Source organism: Antrostomus carolinensis, unplaced genomic scaffold (genome assembly GCF_000700745.2).
Source record: "Antrostomus carolinensis isolate BGI_N321 unplaced genomic scaffold, ASM70074v2 scaffold13042, whole genome shotgun sequence".
NCBI lineage: Eukaryota > Metazoa > Chordata > Aves > Caprimulgiformes > Caprimulgidae > Antrostomus > Antrostomus carolinensis.
This window is the reverse complement of record NW_010297647.1, coordinates 46600-66667: the sequence shown is the minus strand read 5'-3', so window position 1 is coordinate 66667 and position 20068 is coordinate 46600.

Here is a 20068-nt window from a genome sequence, read left to right as displayed (position 1 = left end):
CTGTATCTAACCACCCTGCTGTCCCTAGGCCTGGCCAGAGAGCAGATGGTATTTAGGAATACTTCCCTCCCCACCAAGCACTTAACACGGTCCACTGCCTAACAGGAAAATGCGCTAAAAAGGGAGCTCCTCCAGCAACTGCATGGATTTGCAAGAATGAAATATTCTTACCTAGTATCAGTAAGAACCATGAGGGTCTCTTTCCAAGCCTCCGTGGGCTGCAGGATGATCCTCCATGGCGCCTCCATGGTCGGGGAGTCTGAGCTCAGGGCCTGGAGCGCCTCTTCCCGCCCGGCCCTCGCAGTCTGAGCTCAGGGCCTGGAGCGCCTCTTCCCGCCCGGCCCTCGCAGTCTCAGGGCCGTTTCTCACACTTTTCCCCTCACGGCCCGGCAGCGTTTGGCCCTTTCCCCAACACCCCTTCCCCGAGGCGCTGCCAGCCCGGCTGAGGGGCTCAGCTGTGCCCTGCGCTGGGGCGGCCGGAACCGGCTGGAACCGGCTGGAACCATCTGGAACTGGCCGCGTCTGGATCGGGGCAGCCCCTCAGCTCTGAGGGGCCCTGCAACCCTCGGGCGCTGGTACCACAGTGTGGTGCGGTCTTAACGAGCGCCTGGTCACTAGGTGTCCTGTTTCACTCTTTGTTAAAAGGAGAGAGAAGTGAACTGTGCCATCACCTTTCCACAGGACTGCAGCCTCTGCCTCCATAAATCCTGTCCTGGTGTTTGAAAGGGGGGTAGCACATCCTGACTGAGGTCCTGAGACCTCGCTGCACCAGAGGTTACTGCAGTGTAACCGCAGAAGCAGCGGTTTGGCATCAGCAACACCCACTGCACGTGGCATCTACTGGGTTGAAATGTGTTGCAGAAGTGCAAAATTTTATTGTAAATCTTCTAATATGTCATGATTTAACCATATCATTCCTGAAGACATTGTAAGGAAGAGGTTCTGAGAAACTGTAGCAATCTGGTGGGAAGACCAGCAGTTGATTTCTCACCTCATGGGTATCTTTTGTTTGTAGCAGTAGCTGGTGAAAAAAGACTAAATGGAAAGTGTACAGTGTTTGTATCTTCTTTTTTTTTTTTTTTTTTTTTTAAATAATGAGAAGGCAGCAACTTGCTTTTTGTATTTGTGACAGGACAGGTGGAATCCAGATTGTGTATTTATTTTATAATAAACACTTTTTAAGAAAAGCAAAAAACCCTAATAAGCATAATTTAGTAAAATGCAGTGTTGCATTTTTCCAGTTTCTTGTCACTTAAGACAACAAAATACAGTGTCATGTTTTTCATTCTCTTCATGGGATGTATGTGTTACAGTACTTATTTATGTACTTGTTATATCACTTTGACCTGGTTTGATAAATTAATAAACTCTGAAGTTGATAATAAAACAAGATAGTCTGTGTATGATGCTGTTTGGTCAAGATATTTGGTTTCAGTTCCCTGTTTGCAGTGCTGCTGCTGCCACCTCAGAGAAAGCCTAAACCTGCGTGCCCGGCTGGGTGCAGTGCCTGGCTGCCTGCTGTGGAATCAGGTACTGAGCTATGGAAGAGTCAGATTCAAGACTCAGACTGCTGGACAGGGTGCAAAGTAGGGCTTCAGCACTCACCCACGTCCTCAACACTTCTGAAAATCAGCCACATAAAGCTTGCAGCAGGACAGCTGTGTCCCCAGTGCTGCAGTAGTTCATTCTTTCGGGTCTTCTCTCAGGAACACCTCCTGCAGAATTTTGCAAACCAGCTTACGCTAACACTCATCTGAAAGGCTACAGAAATTATCACAACCCGGGTAATGTGAACAGACAAATTAGAAAGATCAGCAGGCTGCTCAAACTATCAGTTTACTTAAATTGTTTAATCTCAAGAGCCACGACAGTTTGCTTTCAGGACTTGTTAGTAGGGCAACAATAGTGTGCCAGGAAGACAGCATAGGACCTGCAATATATAGATTTTCTGCTCAGAGGTATGTTTGACCTTTGGGAAATACTCAATATAGTTCAGCCTTCACTTACCCAGCATGATTAATTTTCAAAATCAAAGCATTGACATCTATATATGGAAATCAAGTAAAGAAGAAATCAAGCATTGACAACTGAGAGAACAGTACAGGACATACTGCTTTCTGAGCAATACATATTCTGAAGCTCAAAATAATTGGGGAAATGTTGATTGAATCAATATGTGCTAATGACTAAAAAGAGATGGTCTTAAGAAACATAAGAAAAACATGTAAAACTAACTCACAGGTGGCTAACAGTGTAACTAAAATGGAGAGTATCCACCTTGGGAAAGGTGATTGCTCACAGTGGTTCCACAAGTAATCACTTTGTATCAATAAGTATATCAAATCTGAAAGTTAAGATGTCTCTGGAAATTCTTCATGAAATTAATTTCTTTCATCACAGCCTGCATATTCATGTCAGTCACCTTTTTATTTTCACAAGGCATCTGTTACAAGAATCCTTTTCATGAGGACACACCCCAGGCATGCATACCTGCTCTGATCTCCTGTACCAGCTCCCTTCTCCAAGTCTAACTATCTGAGGGGCTTTAGCCTTCTTAGTAGTTGCAGACTGAAAGTCATTAACAGGGTTGCACAGCTGCATCCTCACTGAATGTATTCTCTTGATTTCATAACATCCAAGCACATTAAATCTTATTTCTCACTTCACTCCTATTCCCCTCTCACATTAACACAGATCTCTGACTCCACAGGCCAGGAGAGGCTGGATACCGAGAGGAGAGCCCTGTTTACTGCTATGTTCTTCTGAAATTACTTTTAAACATACTTACACAAGTACAAGAGAAAGAACGTGTCAGCCTAACACTCTCAGCTTCATACACTCTCCATTAAAAAAAAAAAAAGGTCAAGCCATTTCACAATTCAGATGATGAATACTTCCAAAATAATTGATAGCACATGAAGTATTTGCGTAATATTGGTGTACTCTGGTGCCTATTGTGTTATCCATCTAAGATAAAAGCCAAGATTTTGGAGATTTATTGTGGGAGGGGTGAAGATTGACAAAGTTAATCCTTATTTCCATTTATTGCTTTTGTTTGGGTTTGAAAAATGTCTTCATCTTCTGATCTGAGGTTTTGGACTGTTTTACTTCTTGAGTAAAGTATGTCTGCAACTACATGAGCATATGAATATGAACCCACAACCCTGCCCTTCTCACATAACACCGACCCAACTGTGAGCAAGAATGCAAAGCATCCAAAGCAAAAACAAATAATTGATTTTAACCCAGCAAAACAGTTTTTAGTGTAGACACACCAGAAGACAGTTCAGCATGTTCAGAAAAGGCAGTGAGCCTTATTTCACTGCCACTCAAAGTAAAAACCCCCAATCTGTCCTCAAATGACCTCAGCTCAAAAGACAGATAGTACTGCACACTAAGTTTTAAGTGTAGCTGCTTCTCAAACAGCACCCATTGTTGATCTCTCCACCAAGATCAATACTATCTCCTATAGATTTAATTCTTCTGTTTCTCTCTTCTTTATTTATTCATTTCAGGATCACAACATCACAAAATCAGGTGTGTGGCCAAGATAAATTAAAACTACATCCTATTCCCGCTGAGGTAAATAGCAAAACTCTCAATCCCTTTAAGAAGGGGTCCCTGATGAACTCCCACTGATACATACTGTATGGGCATTAAACACATTTTAGCATGCTCTAGTATTTAATGTGTACCAAAGGTACATTTTATACTATAGAGAGATTCCCAGCCACTTAATGTTTCTTAGCCAACACTGTTACTCTAGCCTGTTCTTCCCCACCTCAGTTCTCCCCTCTGCCAACAGCTAGGATGGGAAAATGAATTTGAGTCCCAATCGTAGAGGCATAAATAGGAGTCAAGAGATGCTTAAGGTTCATGTACTGGGGTATTTTTGTTCCACATCTCTAAATGGGAAGATTCAGACTTTCCCATTAAAACATCTAGATGGAAATTAATATGATATTTATTTTTATTTTCATTTCCTGTACTAAAAGCGTTGTGCAGCATGGATAGGTTGTTTGCTGTTAAATATGCAGTTTGAGGCAGCTGCAGTTCAGTAGAGACTGAAATAGTTCCTATATAAACTTTTTGTAGTGCACTCAGGGTGGAATGGGAAATTCTGTAGAAGCATCAAACAAGAAATGTGAGCTCTTGGGCCAGTTTTTTCGTTGGTGAAATGAAAAGACATTATGTAGAAGTATTTATGGTTACAGCTGCATAACTATCTCATCAACTAATAGACAACAGTCATCAACTAATCAATCTTCACAAAGTTCTTCCTAGAAAAAGGAAGATTTGATTGTAAATACAGTTATTTAGTTAACAGAAAAATATTCTCAGAGACACATGTACAGCTCCTAGTGATGATATGTTCCAGAAAGCTGTGCTTTGGCATCTGAGATCGTATTTTCAATTCTGTGCTATTAGAAAGTATTTCCTTGCTTTGATTGCCATATAATATATTCACATAAGCTAAGTCTCACAAAATCTTTGTTTGTAGATCTAGCCAGACAGTGGCATCCTTTCAAAAATGGTCCAACAACAGCATTAAAAAACATTAGAGAATGTTTACAATCAGAACTGATTATCCACTAAGTTTAACTTTGCCATTTATATTAATACAAACCAGTTGTAAAATCATGCAACCAAATCCAACCAGTAGCCCTTCTCACTCACTTCACACAACGTAAATTACTATAACCAAGTCTAAATTAAAAAAAAAAAAATAAAAAGTTATTTTGAGCTTCAGCAAATGTGCTAAATTTCTGGAAATAAAAACCCTCCTGCTATTTTGTTTGAAAGACTTAGTTTATAAATTATGCGTTGTTTTCACAAGTGAGAGGAAAAAACTGCAGATATTTTTATGAATTCAAAGACCATTCAGCCTAGAGCCTCTTTCATTTTGCAATTCTAAATAACTGAAAGATTCAATTGATAATAATGGTCAAAGCCTACAGAGACTTAAGAACTTACAACAGCTTTTCCCACCTTGATTTTTCTTCTTAATTCAAAGTCAGACATTTTCTAGAGACCTTGGCACTGATGAGTCCCTCCTGAAGCAACTGGGCTCTTCCCGTCACATCAGCTTATAACAAGTTCCCAATTTCTTTATAGTCAGCATGTGTTGGGAGTTATTTACCCCATCTAAACGATCTCCATTATGAGATCACTCTTATTAAGCTAAAGCTATCATAACTACCATGCTCATGATGATCATGGCTCATATTAATAAATAGAGTGCCTAAGAAAATGTAGTCACTAATTTACTTTTGAAGCAAGAATTTAAGAAACCCTAGAGAAACTGAGGAGCAGAGAAACTCCTGACAACTGCAAAACTGTATTTGAATACTAAATGTTGAAAACTGGACCTCTTTTTCCTGGCTTCTCCATCAAGTAGTGTATTTCTTAAGAGACATTTTATCTTGTCTATGATTAAAATACTAAAAGGAGCATTTGCCAGAACAGTACCTCTAAATGAAGCTCCACCAAAATCAGTCTGCTGGAAGATTCATGAAGCCAAGAACCCAGTAACAGGCAAATGGGATTATCCAGATCTTGGATTACAGAACTCAAATGTACCACTGCCTAACACTGTTCCCTTAAAATACATTTCCCCTTAAATCTACATAATAGTCACTACAAACTCTGAAGGTTTTTGTGAAACTCAGTAGAAAAAGATATATCAAGCAGGATTTCAAAGGAAATTATTAGATCAAATTCTGTGTAATTCAGTTTATTTGGGACATCTGACCCGACAGAGGAATGAGCACTTCAATCTGGATTGGAGGCACAAGAAAAAAATTAGGAAAATACGACATTGTCTGTTATAAGTGTAAGGAGAAAGATATTTCTCATCTTCACATTTTCCTATTAAATTGCAGGTTGCAGAGCCATTGCAAATCATGCATTTCTATTTCTGCTGAACAACTTGTAAAATCTTAATAGATTTCCAAACAGAGGTTCCCAGGGGACTGCTTAGCCCAGAGGATTAGTAAAGACAGTAGAGTACTTGTCACTTTGAGTTCTGCTTTAGGGAAATGTGATGAACCCAGCAGACTAGTTTTTATTTCCATCTCAGAAAATGCATCCAAATACCTTGCTTGTAAATAAAGATTGCTCTGGTCTAATACATGAAAGACAGACAAGGTGAACCCCAGGATCTCTTCTGGGGTTTCCTCAATTAGCCAAGGTATCTTAAAGTCACTGCTACCAGTCTATAATATTTACCTCACATGTATTAACAAAAACATAGTCAAAAATATATATATCTCCCTTGTATCAAAATAACCCGATTTCTATCAGGGGTCCTGTCTCTACCAGCGCCCTTCCTAGAGCTAAGGACATTTTCTTGTACCAATTCTGCACTAAAAAAGATTTAGTGACCAAAAAAACACAGGAAGCAATTTTAGCTCTCCTAAGAACTCTTGGTGCCCTAGCTGGGAGGAACTCTGTAAAATTCCAGCTCTGCTGCCCTGGAAATCAGAAGAAATCCTACCCCATTTCTGCAAAAACTTGTGAAAAGCCAGTCTGCTCCTGCCAACAACATAACTGTTATTTTCACTAATAACAGCTATGAGAGAGAATCCCAAAAGAAAGCTGGTGATTAGGCTTGGGAGACCTCAAAATGATATAATGTTTGACAATAAGCTTTTGACTTAAAATAGGTAGTCCAACAAGTTGAAAGTGCATTTAAATAAAATATTTTATAGATCAAGGGTTTTCCTTTCTGACAAAACTTCAGGTGCCACATAATCATAAAATTTTCAATTTGAGGTTTGACTACTGCATGAGAGATGCCAAAATCATGGAGGAAATGAGAAAATTTTACATAACCCCTTCAAAATGAGCTTTTAAGGAAGTTCAAATAGACTGATGTGCCCTTTTTTACATCTTAAATTTTCCCCTATAAGCTAACTACTTTGGATAGACTTGTATCTCCTTTCTCTATCATAAAATCTCATTGCCTCCTCACTGGAAACACATCATCTTCCACTACCTGTCTTGTATAAAACTAATTTTTCCAAAATAATAACAACTAAAATAGGTTGAAAACAAGCTTAAGGCAATGATAGAACTCTTATGAAGTGAATAGGTGATCTCTGTGCCAATACAGTCTAATCACAGCCTAACATTTTAATTATGTGTATAGCTAAGCAGACTTGCTTGCATTGGCTTAATTATTCTGCATGATAATATGAACAAAGGGCCTCTGTTAAAGTAATCAACAAAAATTTTAGCTGGCTGAGTTTCCTCAAATGTTCCAAGAGCAATGAAAAATCTGATCATTAAGCATTTACTGCCCCTGAGACCTATTTTAAACGTGTTCCCTTCGTATCACAGCTGGCCCTTAGAGTAGCCTCAAATTCTTTTTATCTGAAAGCCCTAGTAAGGCACAACAAAAGAACATTTCTCGTTTGGAGCGAGCTGTCTGTCATCTCTGTGATGTTCACTAGCAGGAGATGTCTATCTTAATGAGCTTTTGGCCAGGAATAGCGCTGCCACTTTCTAACTTTTGCCCAGTTCACAGGACTCCTAATGCAGGGTGCACTGGATGTGTTAGAATTGTAAATGAGCCCCAGCAACTGCACATTGCACAAGGATCCCACAATAACAATTAAGCAATGGTCTCTGCTGTTGTGGGCCTCTCCTGACAGATAATTGACCACGACAGGAGCTATGCAGAGAACCCACGCTGAAGGTGAGGACACATAACAGAAGTGAAGGTTCATTATCTTGCAATGAAAGGGAAGTCAGCACCAGTGGGAACTGGGTTTTAGAGGACCAAAGGGTTAAAGCTTTCACATTTTGGAGGCATTTACCATTAATTTCTCTTTTGCTCAAAAGAAGCCAAGCATTTTGAAATACACTCCATCTTAGTGGGTCCTGGGAATCAGATCAGCAGTAGCCATGTAAACACTCCAAACCCACCTATGTATATGGTGGAAGAGAGTCCAAGAATGCTACAAAGTTGTGCAGAATGTGTGTCTTTATTAAACAGCCAAATATTCTGTCACTGTAAAAGCTTTTCACGTAAAATACGTATGCTCGGGAAGAAAACCAGCAGCCCACATGTTACAACAAGGGAGGATCTCTCTGGTACCCTGCGAGAGTTGAAATTCAAGTACTTTATCCTCCCACTTTCCTCTCTAAGTCTCCCTCATCAGATCACATTTCCCATCAGGCACAACCTGCTGACACATCACAGGAGCACCTATCCATGCTGCACCTTGAGAGACACAGCTCACCAGCCACTGAGGAGAACAGGGATGGGGGGAAGAGAACTACGGGAGTCATCCAGTACCATGGTGGGCATTTACCCAATTTCTATATTGAGTCATTTTTAAAATACCTATTTTCTCAATGGATATTCTTCCCTAACAAAATATGCCAAAATGTCAGTGATAAACCCAGCAAGAAAGAATTCAGGAAGTTCTAAAAATGTGTTAATTTATGAGAGGCAAATTTACTGGGAAGGTCTATTGTACTTGCAGGCAGCCCAGTGGAGTATGTGTTTCATCCACCTGACTAAGCAGAAGCTGTGGCACTATATAATCCCTGTCACCACCACAGTTAATTCCTTCTCACATCCACCTTCTATCAATGTGTTATTCCTCCTGTTCTGTACAGTCTTCACTCCTGAAGCTGCACTCTTTTGTACTTGGCCTTCTGCTTCTTGCTCTTGCCCAGCTCTATCTGCCTTGTACCATTCATCCTAATTCTCTTCCCTACCCCTACCACTCCTGCTAACAAGGCCTTATCATTTTCCTTAGGCTTGTCAGTTCTCCTTGCCTTTCAGTTCCTCTGCCCCTCGGACTGCGAAGCACATTTCTTTTCAAACATCTCATTTATGCAGTTGATCATATCAGTGATAAGGGAGTGGTGATAGATTATAATTTTGAATAAATTTGTGCCAAAAAGAAAAAGAGAGAAAGTGAAGTGTCACACTGTACAGTGGGGAAGCGTTTTGTTCTATTAGCCTAGTCTGCTATTCAGGAAAGTACCTCTACAAGACAGTTTAATTGTTAACACACTACATCATTAAACAAGGCAATAATAAATATGTATATTTCAATTCACACTCATTAATAAAGTCAAAGCCATTCCAGAGCTGACTATTCCCGGGATCTTACTTCCCTCATCTACATTCTAGTCCAGTCCCTGAAGCTTTTCCCTTACCTCATCTACATTTTTCCTCATTATTTTTTCTTTCCACAAATTCAATTAGTTTTGGCCACCAACTCAAAAACACTAAAGGCTGGGGAACAGTGGGTTTTTGCTGTCATCTTATTGGCAAGGGTTGCTGTTAAAAAGTTATCCTGAAGAATAAAAAGAGAAATAAAATGAGGCAAACCAATGTCTGAAACTCCTACAAGGCACCTGTGCTTTTACAGAGCTGGGTGGTTTTGAGTGGTTATTTGGCTTTCCTCAGCAATGTACCTTTCTGAGACACAGACATTCACTCCTCACAGGGGATGGTAAGAAGGAAGGAAGCAAAGGAGTGGGAAAAGAGAACTTTTACAGTTGTGCAGATGGCAAACATGAGAAAAGGATCTATAATGGAAAAGAAAGGGTGAAGAAACCACCACACCAGTCTTGTCTTGTCTCTTGCTGAACAACTACAGTCGATGGACTTTGCAAATTCTTGAGCAGTTTCCTGTGCAGCACTTCATTGTTTTTTGCACACAAGCCTTTCTGCTGTGGTCTTGGCTTCTACGTTTGGCATACCTCCTCTGTAGGGTGAACCTTATTTCCAGACATACCTCCCTCACCACAACCATTAGAGTGGACTAGGAAATATTCACAGACACACGCCTGATCACAGCACAAAAATGTTTCCCTTAAATTGGTCGCAAATACCAATATATATGGCATAGTAACAGCATGATGCCCTCGGGGTAAAGGGCAGACGGCAAATATCTACCAGTCCTACCTATAAGAGCTACACTGGGTCAAACCCCAGCTTTTACAGCTCAAGTTTCACTGTCATCGAGCAGATCATCCCCAGCACATGCTGAAACAAACAAACAAGACACCTCAAACTTCATTGTGATCTCACTCCAAAAATGCAAATCCCAGAAATTATCTGGATCATCATATTTCATTTTTTGGGGTCTGAAAATATCTAGAAAGCTCTGAAAACATCAGAACCTCACCAAAAACTGCATGGAGAAATATTTTCTCATACTGAACATTTCTCTGGCCTGTGAATTCCAAAAACTATGGCTAACTCAAAGAGCTTTCTCACTGAAATTATTTTCATACAATTCACATTCATTTATTAATCCTGCCATCTGAAAATATGGCTCTGTATTAGATATGTTCTGGTCTTCATTTGGAACCATTTATAGAATTAATAAACTTTGATTTGGGGGACAAACAATCCTAATTCTCTGTAGCATGGATTTGCCTCAACATGCAAAAAAAGTCAGCAAGAGGTTCCCCACGAAAACAAGTATGGATGTGATGTAAGCTTGTCACTATGTTACGGTCAAAAAGTTACCACCAGGAACTAGCAGCACCCCAAGATCTTAACAAACCCTTGCTTTTCTCCTTCTTGGATCTACTGAATAGCAGCAAATTCAAAACTGGGGTGGGGGGGGGAATCTCTTCTGACAGCAGTGTTTGAAAACACTGCTGCAGGAGACCACACACAGGAGTGCAGAGCGTTGAAAATAGATTAGAAACTTATCTGAATAAAATAATCAATAATTAAAACACTAATCATTTCACTTTTGTAATGGGACAGCAAGAAAGAAGCAAATCAGAACTAATTTCTGGCAGTATGCAGTGTTAGCATTCTGGCATCATTTTCCATACACACAGATCTACTAAAATAGAAACAACAACCATTAAAACAGTTTTGAAAAAATAAACTTGCTTTCACTAGAGAGAATAACACTTCTCCCCACCCTGAAAAAACATCCTTTTATTTGTCAAGTCAGGAAAAAAGGTCATGACAGTTTTCATAAAATCTGGACAATTTTCAGCCAGCTCTAACAGCAATGACAAACGACAGCTGAGAGACTTAAAGCCAGTGCAGGAGGGAGGGAGAGCTCTGCAGTGAGGGATTCATGTTTTGCTGTATTTCATTTCTGTATTATTTCTATTTTATGTGTTTAGAAAATAATTTATACACATAGATGTCCAGGCCTAAATTTATGCCTGCTTTCAGGCAAGTTATACCTCTGTGTCTCCTGCCTGCCCTCTAGTTCTTTCTTACTAACTCCAACCTGAGTTAATTTGTGAAAAAGCCCCAACTATAGTTTTCTGATAAGGAAAAAAAATTGTGAAAAATACCACATTCATCCTGCCTTTCTCCATGTAGTTTCTTTTTCTGAATGTCCTGGTTTTGGCTGGGATAGAGTTAACTCTCTTCCCAGTAGCTGCTGTGGGGCTGTGGTTTGGATTTGTGCTGTAACAGTGTTGATAACACAGGGATGTTTTTGTTATTGCTGAGCTGGGCTTACACAGAGTCGAGGCCTTTTCTGCTCCTCACCCCACCCCACCAGCGAGGAGGCTGGGGCTGTACAAGGAGGGGGACACAACTGGGACAGCTGACCCCGACTCACCAAAGGGATGTTCCAGACCTTATCGCATCACCCTCGGCAGTAAAGCTGGGGGGAGGTTGGCAGGGGGGGCTGCTGCTCAGGGACTGGCTGGGCATCGGTCGGTTGGTAGTGAGCAATTGTATTCATTTGCATGACTTGTCTTTCTTGGGTTTTATTTTTCTCCCTGTAATTTTTTCCTTTTCCTTACAAGTATTCATTGTTGTTGTTGTTGTTGCTATTAGCATTATTATTATTAAACTGTTTTTATCTCAACCCATTAATTTTCTCACTTTTACACTTCCAATTCTCTCCCCCATTCCACTGGCTCTCTATTTATTTTCCATGAAGAAAAAAAACCAACAAAAAATAGGTGTGGAAGCACAAAAGGGCAAGCAGCAGGTCTGTCTGTCTCCAGTCTCCTACTGGAAATGCTTTTCAGCCCATTCCTATGCAAAGCTGGCATCTTACACTACAGGTGCAGCACCCAGACTTATCACCACTTATCTCCCAAATTTGCTGAAGTCCCTGCTAGATTATTTGTGCCATCCAACTTGAATCAGTTACAAAAGTACTAATTTTCAGAAAGTTTTATATCCATAAAGGCTGTGAAGCTGACTACCAAAAATCACTCATCCTTTGATCAGGATGGCTTACTAACTGTTAGATAGAGTCAATAAAGATTGTCTTCCCTGAATATAAAAAACTGTGAATCTTTTTTTACACTCGAAATCCAACAGTGAAAACTCTGTTAGGGTTAAAATATATTGCCCTGGTTTTGTTTCTTGGCATGTATATTCCAGAGTTGTTGAGTTCACCGTGGTTGTCTCAGCTCCAGGATCAGCATCTCGGAGTATCCCTGGCCACATCTATCATGAACAAACATATAAGCGGATAGATATGGTACACAGTCACTGTATGCTATTTATTGACCTTATGTCATTGTGGTCAGTTCTAACAGCATTTTTCATCCTCAGGTAATCTGCCTTTCACCTAAAAAAGACTCTGAGCAGGACAATTGTGTTGATGCTGTGTGGCTAAGTCCACACCAGTGACCAAAGTGAGGTTCAAGATGACCTGAGCTGCCTTCTTGTGCATAGTGCTTACAGCCAAAGGGAAGCTGGGCAGCAATGACCCGCAAGAGCCAATTATTAAGGAAGCCAACCATATTCTGAAGATTTGAACACGTTTCCTAGAGCAAAATCTATCCTTTTCTGATGCAACATGTTGAGTAACAGAAGACAGGAGTAACAGAACACAGAAATAGAAATATTGCCTGCCATGTACATACTCCAAGTGGCATCCTTTCTAGCAAAATGGGTATTCAGGGCTGTAAGATGTCCCCATGGTGGCTACAGGCTGTTTAGTTCTCTTATGGACTGTGAGATTCTACCAACAATTTTCTCCTAAGTGAGTAGAAGACCTTCATCAGCGCTGTCCCCAGCATTAACAAAGCACAAGAGCAGAGTAAGCCAGGACAACATTTACAGGGGTTTTGACCTACATTTCCAAACTGGGTTCAGTTTGTGCAGATTCAGAGTCACCTGGCAGAGCACCTATTCTCTAAAAATTAATCTTTCCCCAGTATCTCAAATTAGGCACCCAAAGAATAAAGAAATCTGTAACACTAATATTCAATTTCCTATTTTCACTAGTAGCAGTTTTTGCAGGGATAATTTAATTCTTCTGTTTCATCTAGCATTGAGGCTTGTAAACTCCTTTGAGGATCCCTACCAGGAATTCATCAACATGAAGGATATATACTGGGAAGATCATAATCAAGTCAATCAAGGGGAGAAATTCAAAAGCTTTGCCACTAAAAGAATCAAACATAAAAGACTCCCTGGGGGGGGAAGAGGTTTATGTACCATGCCTGGCCTATGTTAAGAAAATTAAAACTCGTTTCACAACATAAAAGAGCCAAAGTGTCAAGTCACTAAAACCAGTTTCCAGTACAGATGCCCTTTTCCAGACTGGTTTATGAGGGAAATATAGATTTATAATACATTTAAAGAAACACAACTGACAAAAACGTAACTAAGGGATATATACAAGGAAGACGACACAGAACGTAAATTGAACAAGGACAATTTAACAGCAGTTTAGCAGCCGTCCATGTAGCTATAACTGAGGATGCTTCAGTTTATATACATTCTTTTTTCAAAGGAAATGTTTGCAGAGCAGATACCTCTAAGGAAACTGGCCTAACAGAACAGTTGAGGTTTGCTCTTACTATTTCCCAGAGACTATTCAGATGGAACGGTAGCAGTGCATGAGAAGGGTACGTGTGTCAATAAATGGAAATCATATTTGGGTTTGCTGCTTTTTAGTTCTGTTGGAATAGACAATTCTCTTCTCCCCTCTCCTTGTCTGGTTCAGTAATTTTGTTTTGAAAGTGTGCATATTTAAGGTGAGGCACATCTTAAATACATCATTGAGAGCAGGATGGAAAGAAATCAGTTTTCTGAAGAAGGCTGTCAATGTAATGTGCAGAAAAGGAGAACAGGATGCAAACCAATCGTTACAGGGCACATGTCAAAATCAAGGTATCACCTTCCTTGCATACAAAAAGTATTATCTACTAGTTCCTTTCCAAAACTGTCCTTCCCCTTTGAAACTATGTCATATAGAGGACTCAACAGAAATTAAATAGAGAATTTAGAGAATTTAGCTCAACAGAAAAATGGGGCTCTTTAAACTTGAGGAAGTAAGATGATCTCTATTAGCAGTGTTCTGGGAAATGCAGCTACATAACTAGGTAAACATTTTGTTGCCTCCAAGAAGAGGCATAAAGACTCTGGTGGAGATTTTTCAAAGCTGCCTGAGGGGATGGATGTCTAATCCCCATTAAAATTAACAGAAACCGGCTCCTCAGACCCAGTCAATGGCTTTGAAGAATCAGCTCCATGGGGGTAATATGTAGTATCAAAGAGTAGGGATGAGTTGTATGGTTAACTGCATCACATGGGAGTTGCTTGTTTGTTTGCTTGCATAAAAAGGAAGTGGGGGTGAGAAACACAACAACAACAATAATAAGAGAGATTGAGAATAATAATGATAGTAATAACAATAATAACAATAGAGCTTGAGCTAAATACCCAGACAGATTTTTCCCAATGGGCTTTAAACACTTCAAACGCTATGGAAGGTTTTATAATGGTAACTGGAATTCTCTGACTGAATTCAAGATTCAGATCTTTCCTGGCATGATGATACAATTTAGCGAATCATTTTTGGCTGGAACACAGTTATTTATTTTTAAGTTTGCCAATTTTCTCATTTTACTCTCATAAGGTTAAAGAGAAGCTTTTAGATATTCAGTTAAAAATAAAAAAATGAATTAAAATGTCATGAATGTAAATGGTGATAACTTTCAACTGTCCAAATGACAGCCCTCTTAAGGTTGGATTTTCTTTGGAACATTAATAATCCTGAACATTTTGAAACAATTTCCACCAACTGGACTTAAAAAGCATTTTTGTAAAGATGAGTCCTTTCCTTAAATTACTACAAATGTTTATGAACTGCTGTTCTTACTAAGTATTGATAATATCCAATAAAACTGAGATAGAACAACTTAAAAATTGATAAAAGGAAAATATTTAATGCAGAACAAGAATCTCTAGAAATCACACACACAGGAGATAGTTGAGGAAAAGCTTAACTGGATTCACTGAAATATTAAATTATTACATGAATAAAAATATCCACGGTTCCATAAGACTGGATTAACAGTTCATCTTTAGGAATTTGTCATCATTTATTTTGGTGGGATTCTCAAAAAATACATTGTGTATGGGCAACACGTTCTGTTTTCCCAGTCTTGTCTAAGATAAAAACTTCTTTCATAACCTCTTGATGACAGTGGTTCTTGGTCCCATTTTGCAGATTGGGAAACAGGCTCAGGGAGATAATGCAGTTTGCCCGAGGTGAGCAGCAGAGTCAAGAACCAGCCCACAGTCCCCGCATGTCAGGACCTGGCTGCTCCATGTCCATGATGAGGTACTAGAACACATTACCCATTGCTCGGTGCCAACGTGCCTCTCGTGCTCCGTGCTCGCTCCCTGAATCCACCTGCAGCAGCATTTGGCCACATTGAGAACAACGAGCCTTATCTGAAGAAAGCTGCATCGCTGATGCGGTCCGCTCTCTCAGTTTTATAATTTTAAAATCACATGCTCTTATTTATCTTATTTCTTTTACAGAAAAAACCTTCTTCCCTAGAAGGACTCCTACAACAAAAGATAGAAAGGATTGTTTTGAGAATCAGTGAGACTGATTAAGTACAAAGTATTTTTCTTTTAGCCTCTTTCAATATTTGGAGGTAGTGTTTGTTGCAACACAGAAAAATACAAGCAAATTGAAACGAGAGCTTTGACAGTATTAAGTTTCCCTTTCAATTAAACAGCTCCTGCCTTCTCAGACAACCTGAGCTTGGTAGGAGCATTTCACTCAGCTTTGCTCCTGACCTCTGGCTTAAGGGTCTTATTTCTACAGAGTAAAATGAGAGTGAGACCATACTTAGGTGCCAAATTGGGGTAAAAGTCACCACAAAAACATGAATAATGCTCAACGTTACCAGAAGTAAATTAAGTCTAACTAAACAAGCCATGGCAAACAGGGTAAACTCACACTGTAGGGTGGACTTTCACACAGAAGGCAGCTATAAACTGAGTGTGGCCTGCAAATCAATCAGCCCCCTGCCTTTACCTAATGAGACTCTTTTCTTTATTGCATTTTTATAGACTTATAAAACCAGTATAGGATGGATTATATGGGCCGTCTGTCTACCCTGTCCATCTGTCACTATGCTGTTGGTGTTCACCCCCATAGACCAGGATAGTACTCAGCAGAATTTGGAACTTAAGGGAAAATAGAGGTGATTGAGAGACTTTTTTTAAAAAATAACAAAACAACAACAGACGTACAACCTCCTCCCTACTAAAACACTGAATTCCAGCAATACCAGTTTGTAAAGAGGACTGTAAAATCAAAATAAGTCAACAGGAAAACTTCTCTACAAATGCAGCACAATACTTCACAACAGCTTTTGTGTGAGCACGCATGCGAACATCAGTCCTAATTCACGTTGAAAACACAGACAATTTCTCAGAACTCTAAAAGTAAAACCACGTTATGTCTGTTTGGGTAGAATTATTTCAAAGTGCTAGGATAATGACTTCATTTAACATGCATTACACAAAAGACATTTTTGGAGCTATTCCCATAGAATCAAAGCTTTCCTGTTCACGTAAGTCATTTTTGTGATTCTTTATTTTGTCAGTGTTGCTGTAAACAATGTGCTGCCCGTGGCAGGGAGGGGAGAGGAGAGATTGTTTAAGGAAAAATAGTCATCCCTCCACAGAATTTTGTAGTTACATTTACCAGCTGCAGAAGTGTTCTGATAAACTGCCAAAAAGGGTCACTATAAAGCAACACTCCTTTAAAGTTTTAATCCCTATTAAAGGAAATTATCTGGACTCTCTCCAGAAACATTTTGGGGGGGAGAAAGGGGCAAAAGCTTCCGTGGAAGATCAAATGTTGTTGATTATAAATTCATTACCAGCATAGCTGCTAACTTCAGTAAATTAACAAGGAACTTTTATTACATCCAATCAAGCTCTTGTTAAAGATAACAAGTTCTTTTCATTCCTTGTATTTGTGTAACAGTCACTTTTCTGGAACTCATCAAAGCTTGTTGCGAATGCATGCCAAAGTGCCACTCTCTCTTTTAATAGCTTCAAAAAAAATTAATGAAACTGTATGATCACAGTGAAAAAGCACTGATTATGTTAAAATATTACAAGATAAAAGACTTGGAATTCTAGAGAAATCTGCCCCAGTATCAGCTAAGAGACTGATAGTCAACAGCAGAAAAGTCCTAAAATGATGAGGTTTTTACACTTGTTTTTTATTGTTGTTTGTACAGAAAAAAGCTTAGCTAAACAGCCTCTTTATGAAATCTGATAGGGTAAAAGATCCATTATGGTTTCATTTTAGACCAGGCTTTCACTCAAATATTAATTGCTAAAAAACTATTTTACATAATCAGTTTAACCATATGATTATGTTAAGAATCCTTTATCAAATAATCAAAAGTGTGAGGGAAGAACGTTTTGCTTTGAAGCTTCTCACTAATAATACATTTTACAGCAAGTTAAGGATTTTCTAAGAAAATAACTACTTCAAAAGCAAGTATCTTGGTGACAGCCTATTGCACCGAGGTCCCTTTCTTACATGCCATGATCCAAATACATATTTTTCATCCATTTCATTTGTCTACAGTCCAAGTTTACTAGTGAGGAAAGAAACCTTTCTGGAAAATATTTCAGAAAGTTCTAATGTCCACTGAAATCAGTGTCTAGACTGGATTAGTCTAATATGAGAAGTTTTCTTATAAAACTTAAAATTATTCCTACAATAAAGTAGGATAAAAGCATACACAATTGTTTACATTCAGCACTTAATAAAAGGCAATGCAAAACAGTTTTTCGAAGTCCCACCCCTCTAGCAGTACTAAAAGACAAGAAAACCTAATGGACAATATGTGCCTTTTTAGGTAGGTCAACTAAAACTCCTTCTATATCCTTCTAAGATATTTCCACAATTTTTTCCCTGCAGTCAATCAGTATCTCATTGCTTATTACTTAGATTGCTTGAAGCCCTTTGTTCTAACAAGCTATTTAAGTAGGAGCTTTTACTGAAAGTGCAGTTCTTTTGTTTATTCCTTTTCTGTGTCTGTTGGCCAAAATGAAATACCCATGCACAGAGAAGCTGAACATGAAGATGGTCATTTCTTCTCCTCTCAGCAGGACACACGTCGTATCTGGGCAGTCTTCCATTGTCTGTTGTCCCAGCATAGAAGTGTTTGAAAATCCTCTGTAGAGGCACAGTCCAAAAGTCAAGAGGTGAAGCTGAGAGCACAGCCACCTGCAGTCTTTTTATATCTGCATAATATCAAATACATTCAACTTAAAATGTTCTTGGACAGCTCTAGTATCCTGTAATTATCATGTGATGCATCCCTCCTCCCTGAAGCAGTCTGAGGTTCATTGGCTCTGGTTAGATAAAAAGGGTCATCATTAATAAGAGTGACATTATGTAATGCGCTGATGGAAGGCCTACGGAGCAGCACTGCGAGTCAAAGCGTAAGCGCTCATTTGCCTCAGGAGATTCAGTGCTGAATGCTGCCACTGACTGTCTGTGGAGCCTCAAGCACGTCACTTGGTCTGTGTGACATCTCCTTGGTGCTGTGCAGATGGAGAAGGAAAGAGCTCCATTACACTCCTGCTGGACTGGGGCTGGTTCGGCCCTTGCTCTTAGCCTCGGTCTCTCAGCTGTCTCAGAACACGAACAGAGCAGCTTTTTCCTTGTGGTCACACTGCTAGCAGTAGTGAAAATGGGTGTCTCACGTACACCCAAGTGTCCCACATGTTTAATTGAACATGAAAAACCTAGCTAAAGTTGAACTGAACTATGCTGTACTGACATTTCTGGAAGATAAAGGGTTCCTTGCAGAACCATGACATGCTACTGTGTTACCACAGCATTAGTTCTTTCCTACAACTTATTGGTTCTCTGAGGAACAAAGCAAGGCAATACTTGGATTCAACAAGTGGTGTCCTTCCTACCCAAGGATGCATGGTCACAATGAGATCTTTAAGGAGGAAAAAGAAAACAACAGATAACTAACCTAAGAAAAGACAAAGCAGATGAAAAGGAAATTGTCCAGAAAAGATGAGGGACTGATGATGGAAGATGAATCATAAAGAAGACACGTGGACTGTGCTCACAAAAAAAAAAAATCTCTCTTAAATGACCATAACGATAAAACTGCCACAAATTAGCTATGATTCTTCTTTAATCTGTGTTTAAACAACTCTGCTATCATCTAAGTTTGATGGTACGTGACCTATAATGCCAAGAAAATTCAATCTGCTTCTTTTCCCCCCAAGAAGCAGATTCGTGCTCTAGCAGCAGTCAGGGCTGACAGGCGTGCTCCGTGGGTTGGGGACTGTTTTCTTCTTTAAAGAAAGCAAAGTGTTAGGAAAGCAACACTGCCACAGTTAACGATTAAAAAATATATTGAAGATTTTTCTCACAGCAGCAGGCAGAAAGAAACACTAGCAAAAACTATGCAACTCTCCAAACAAAATACAACATTAAGTTTTGTTTTCTTTACTAAAAACTTAAAATGTAGCATGAACAGAAAATATTAAAGAATTAGTTATATAATAAGATAGATAACAACACCCATACCTACATTTGCTCCTTTGAACCATAGATTTATTGGTTGATGTAGGATATATTAGTATTCTAAACCTTGTATAAGTCAGAAAAAACAATCTCTGCCACTGATTTTTATCAAATGCTTATTGAAATTTGAACATCTAAAACTGAAAAATGACCTTACTAGTTATGGAAGAAAGTTTCTTTCTGGTACCAACAGCAATTACACATCATTAAATATAAGCTAAAGCTCCTGTGTTGCTTTTTTTTTTTTCTCTCCTCCTTTCTTTGCT